Here is a 6000-nt window from a genome sequence, read left to right as displayed (position 1 = left end):
TCAGAGGTTGCACAGAGTCGTGCAATAAGTTAAGATGCCCGGAACCCTAAAGACGAGGTATTTTCCCACCTGGCTAACTAGCTGAGTCCAGAGACTGTGTGGAAGGCTAAGGAATGGTGAAAGGCAGACTGGAAATCCCTATGTTTTGAAGTATGTGGAAATAAGCTCTGCTTAAGGAAGGATTCTTGTTTTAAACATATGGCTGGTCTGCTCCTCAAGACGTTTGTCTGATTTTAGAAGCAGTGGGACAAGAGATTGTAGCAAAACCTCCAAGTGGTAAGAATAAGTCCATCTCCACCCCAAGTCTCTCTGGATATGGAGACAGAAATCTGTTATTCCTATAATCTATAATCCAAAGCTCAGACATGTCTCCCCTCAAAATGCTGCAACAGGAGGTAAGCCAAAACTAAGCAGAGCTACAGGCGAGCTCTGCTCCAGCTTGCTTCTTTTTTTTTTAAGATTTTATTTATTTATTCATGAGAGACACAGAGACAGAGAGAGAGAGAGAGAGAGAGAGAGAGGCAGAGACACAGGCGGAGGGAGAAGCAGGCTCCATACAGGGAGCCCGATGTGGGACTCAATCCCGGGTCTCGAGGATCAGGCCCTGGACTGAAGGCAGCACTAAACCACTGAGCCACCCGGGCTGCCCCCAGCCTGCTTCTTAAATGGATGTGGTGAATGGAGAAAAAGAAGCGCCTTCTCCAGAGAAAAATAACACGACCTCAGACTCTGTGGTTCTTTTATGTACGATGGCCCATACACAATCAAAACTTACAAAAGAGATAAACAGGCCAATGGCACTCGCATTCAAGAGAAACAACAGCCAATAGAAGCAGACCCTTGGATAATCTAACATCAAGGTAGAACTTAGACAGGGGCTTTAGTATAACTATATTAAATAAAATAGAAGAAAAGATGGACAGAATGAAAATATGGGGAAATTTAAGAGAGAAATGAAACAAGGGTTTTCCAAACCATACTAAGCAGGGAGGCAGGAAGCGTGGTGAAAAGAGGGAAGGGAGCGATTCAAGGAAAGTGACACCCCTTGCCTTGCTCATGCAGCTGGATCTGAGGAACCCTACCCCAGTCCTACTGGCTTCCCTCCTTTTGACTGCCAGTGGGGGTGGGGGCAGCTGTCTTCACATCCAACAAGCTTTCTGCTTCTCCGGATGTGGAAGGTGGCATTCACTGCCCACCTGTAGTGATGCCCTGACAGGGCTGACCCATTATTGCCTGCAGTGGTTACAGTCATGCCCTCCCTTGGGCAGACTTCTTCCCCTCCTTTGTGAGTTACCCTCCCAGGGAACTAAGCCTCTATTTCATAAAAAGACCAGACTGCATTTATCATAGATTTACCACCGTACCCTGGGAAACTGTACCCCCCCAGGTTCCCTCACACCTGCTGTTCTGGATGCAACCTAGGCTGAGCCTACTTGTAAGGACTCAGATGAGATTTGGAAGGCCGAGGAGAGCTGCTGTGGCCACGGCAGGCAGGGGTAGCAAGAATGTATGTCCTGGTGGCCAGAATCCACATCTCAGTGTCTGGACATCAGCTTGGAAGTGAAAGGCAAACATGGCCGAGGTAGGGGTGTTAGCAACAACCGGTTCCTGGTCTCGGTCTTGGCTTCTGGTGAGGTGCCTAAACCAACAGTGAAAGTGGAGTCCTGATGGTCACCCCACCTCCTAGGCCTCAGCGACTTAAATTTCATTGCATCTGCTAAATCCTGTTCTGCTTTTTACACCTGAAACAATTTCTATGAACTGTGGTTGACACATCCCCCTCGTGAAGAATATCCTTGCATATCCTTGGTAGGACCTCGCTACATGGCCACAGCCACCTGGAAGGGAGGGTGGGAAATACAGTCCTTTAACTGGGTGCATATGGCCCCAAATACAGTAGTAGTGGGAGAATGGAATGTGATCCCAAAAGATCCTGACAGGCTGGAACGGACACCCGCAGCTACAGAGCTGAGATGTCCCAGGGGCGGGTCACACCCTGCCCATGAGAGTTCCTGGCTCTCCCTCCACCAACTGCTGGTGGACCTGGGCAGGCAAGCAGGCCCTTGTGGGCTCAGTTTCCTAATGGTGAAAAGGACGGGTATGTCGGTGCCCTGGGGCCGCCACAACCAAGTCCTACAAACTCGGCGCTTCCAACCATGGAAGTTTATTCTCTCTCCTGATCCTGGAGATCAGAAGTCCTAAATTAAGGTTTGGTGGGGCTGCGGTCCCCTCGGCTCACGACCCCAGTCTCTGTCTCCGTCTCCTCTCCACATCACCATCTCTTCTCTCTGCCATATGCCTCCCCAGGTGTCTCCGATAAGGACACTTGTCACTGGATTTAGGGTCCACCCAGCCAACCCAGCATGATCTCACCTCAAGATCTTACTTCACGACATTGACAAAGACCCTTTCTCTATACAACATCACACCCAGTTTCCAGGGAAGAGAACGTGGGCGTGTCTTTGTGTTGGCGACTATTTAACACACTGTAAGGTCTGACAACAGGACCTGTGGTTGGAAACATGTTAGTGGTGACATGGTGTCCTGAGGTCCCCTGCCTCTGTCTGGTCCTGTCGTCTTTCCAGCTGCTCCCTCTCAGCTCCCGTCACCCTCGGCCCCTCATGATCTCATCCAGGGTGGGGCTGTAAGTGTGGTGACGTGTTGCCTTGCTGGGTTCCTCTCGAGCTCTAGACTTGAGTATCTGGGTGTCTGTCTGTCACCATGTCCAACTGGAAACCCCACAGGTAGGGCAAGCTCAGCTCATTGGAAGTGGGGCTCTCCCCCTGTGCTCACTCAGGGATGGCCACCCCACCCTGAACCCCTTACCTGCCCCTCACGGAAGTCACCAGGAAGCCCACCCCAGTGCTTTTTCTTCTTTCTTTCTTTCTTTCTTTCTTTCTTTCTTTCTTTCTTTCTTTCTTTCTTTCTTTCTTTTTTTACATTTATTTTGAGAGAGAGAGAGCACGAGCTGGAGGGAGAGGCAGAGAGAATCTCAAGCAGACTCTGCGCTGAGTGTAGAGCCAGGTGCTGGGCTCCATCCCACGATGCTGAGACCATGATCTGAGCTGAAACCAAGAGTTGGACATGACGCTCAACCAACTGCACCACCCAGGCGCCCCCACCCCACAGCTTTCCAGATGTATCCAGCATCTGACTGTGACCGCAGTTGGGCTCTTGGGCGGACAGCGATAGACACGAGGCAAGACCCGAAAGTCAAAGACACAGGCCGGGCTTTCCTGGGGCTACAGCTGAAGGGGACACAGCGCCCACTGGAGTGGTGAGGCTGGCCTCCTGCATAGAGGCCCTGCTTATACAGGGAGCCCCTCACCAGGATTCCCCCCAGGGTTCCCCCCAGGGGTTCCTGCCAGGCCCCAATATGCTAATGAGGAAGAGAAAAGCACCTCCTCCTGGTTGTTGATGCTGGCAGGCAATGGGGGGGGGGTTGGAGCCTCTGCTCATTTCTGCATCAACAGGGTGCAGCTGGGGTGTGTCTCTAAGTCCAGCTTGTCCCCTGGGCCTCATCTGGCTCTGCCAGGTGGGAGAAGCGGGTCTGCAGTAACAGCCAACAGGAAGGGCTTTCCACTTGGGGCTTCTTCCCGTGGTTCCCAAGTATCTCCCGACCGTGCATCATTGCCTCCTCGTGCACCTGCCCCGGGGCAGCCCCATCCCTGGTCCTCTGACTGCACCCCACCCTGCCCTGTCCACACCGCTCTCAGTACAGAACACACGGCGCACCCCTAACTACCAGTCAGGCACCTCTCTTCTCACAGGCACTCCGGGTGGAGCTCCGTTCCACGGGTGAGATTGGGACCTTCGCCCACCCGGCTGCCCTCCCGACCTACCCCCCCAGCCCGCCTCCCGCAGCCTACAGCGCCCTCCCCGGGATCCCCACCTCAGCCCCTTGCCCTTGCCCTTGTGCTACTGCACCGGCCCGAGCTCTGGGAGCCTGTCCCACGGCCTGACCCTCGTTGCCCCCACTTGGCTCTGCGTTTTCTCCACCCGGCATGCCTCACCTTCCAGCGCACAAGACAAGTTCCTTTCCTGTTCTGTGGTGTGTGCCTTCCCATCCCCGCCGGAACGTGAGCCCCTCCACCGACGTCCGTTCACCCATCGAGAACCTGGCACACGCTGGCGCGGAGTGCAGGGGAGTTGGCGCCTCGCCGTGGAGCCATCAGGAGCAGAGCCACCTCGGGGGGCCTCCCTGCCTGGGAAGGAAGGGTTGCCCCGTGGGGTGGTGGGTGCCTGGGGTCCCTGGGTGAGCGGCGGACCGAGGAGAGCTCCACCCGGGGCTGTCAGCAGCCCCGCGATGGTGAGGCATCTCCTCCTACAGCTGTCACTTCCCCCCATCTCTGCCCCAATTTTGGGGAATCGGATACCTGGTGTTGGGAGCCGGGGGCCAGGGCTGGGGGACCCAGGGCGGGCCTGCGGACGTGGCTGCAGTTCCGGGCAGCACCACCAGGTGGCACTGGGGCAGCACAGGCCTCCCCAGCAGGGCCCGGGCGGGTGGGGGGCGCCCAGCAGGCCGCTGCCCCCCAACCCCAGACCCTGTGACCTCCTCTGCCCTGGGGTCTCCGAGGACGAAGTGTCGCCGGACCTCAGGGCGCGTCCACCCGGTCCCTCTGCTGCCCCCTTGCCCTGGGCAGGGAGGGGAGGTCCCAGGCCCCAGCCCCGGGGGGCAGAGGGGGGATGGCTGCGGGGAAGGCAGCCCCCACACCCGCTCCTGGCAGGACTTCTGCGGATCCCTCCGGGAGAAGGGACCATGCGTGAAAGTGACCTTCACACGTGGTCGAGGGGACCGAAAGCTGCCCGGAGCCGATGGCCTTCATCTCTGTGCCCCGAGGCCGCAAAGGCAGCTCTGTGCCCCAAGCCAGCGTTTCCAGGGGGGCCGGGAGGAATTGGGGTTGGCAGGCGCCGCGATGCCCGGGCCCGGGAGGGGTGGCAGAGGGCGGAGGCCGGGCTGTCACAGGGACACACGTGTGCCAGGCTGCGTGCCCGCGCCTCTGCCAAGGGCCTGGCAACTTCAGAAAGAGGGGCGGCCGCGCGTTTCCCCGACGGCCCTGAATGCACTGGGTTGGCCGCGTCCTCAGGAGGCCCCCCGGCAGGTGTCGGGGCCCCGGTCACTGGGGCGGCAGGATTGTGGCCGGCGTCCCTTGGCGGACATGCCCGGTCGGCCGCCAGGTGCCCGCTCGGTGCCCGGCAGCACGGTGGCTGTGGGACAGGGCGCTCCTGGGCCACCCGCAGCGTGGCCGGCGGGGCCGGGGCACAGGCAGGCCTGGGGCTCTGGGGGCGGCCCCCCATGCCCTGACTCCCACTGGCCGCCCGCACCCATCGTGTCAACGGGGCCATGACAGTGCCCGCGGCTCCGTGGGTGGCACTGGGGGGTCCCCATCACCTCTCCCAGCCTCGGGCTCCGGCGCTTCCTGGGCTTCTGCTCCCGTCGCTCCGCGTCGACGGCCTCGCACCGTGGCCCCCGTGTCTCTGCTCTCCTGTCTCTCAGGAGACTTGTCATGGGTTCATCGCCAGCTGGTGAATCCAGGGTGATCTCATCGGGGGATCCTTGTCTTGTTACACCTACAGGGACCCCTTTTATCCTTTTTTTTTTTTAAATAATATATTTTTACTTGAGAGAGAGAGAGAGCATGAACAGAGGGAGAAGCAGACTCCCTGCAGGGAGCCCGATGCAGGGCTCGATCCTGGGACCCCGAGACCGTGGCCTGACTGAAGGCAGACGCTTCACCGACTGAGCCCCCCGGGCGCCCCTAGGGACCCTTTTTCTAAATAAGGTCACGCTCACAGGTACGTATGTGGGGTAGCCGTTGTGGCCACTTTGCCCGCCCTGCGGTCCCCGTGGAAGGGGCTGGCTGTCCTCAGCTCTGCCCAGCCGGGGCCGCAGCTGGCTCTAGGACGCGCCTGGCTGCGGGAACATCGGGCTCAGCACCCCCAACCCCTGCCCACCATCCCCAGGCCAGCCACTGACCGCTCTGCCCACGGCAGCAGCCC

Source organism: Nyctereutes procyonoides, unplaced genomic scaffold (genome assembly GCF_905146905.1).
Source record: "Nyctereutes procyonoides isolate TBG_1078 unplaced genomic scaffold, NYPRO_anot_genome, whole genome shotgun sequence".
NCBI lineage: Eukaryota > Metazoa > Chordata > Mammalia > Carnivora > Canidae > Nyctereutes > Nyctereutes procyonoides.
Note: the sequence above shows the minus strand (reverse complement) of the source record.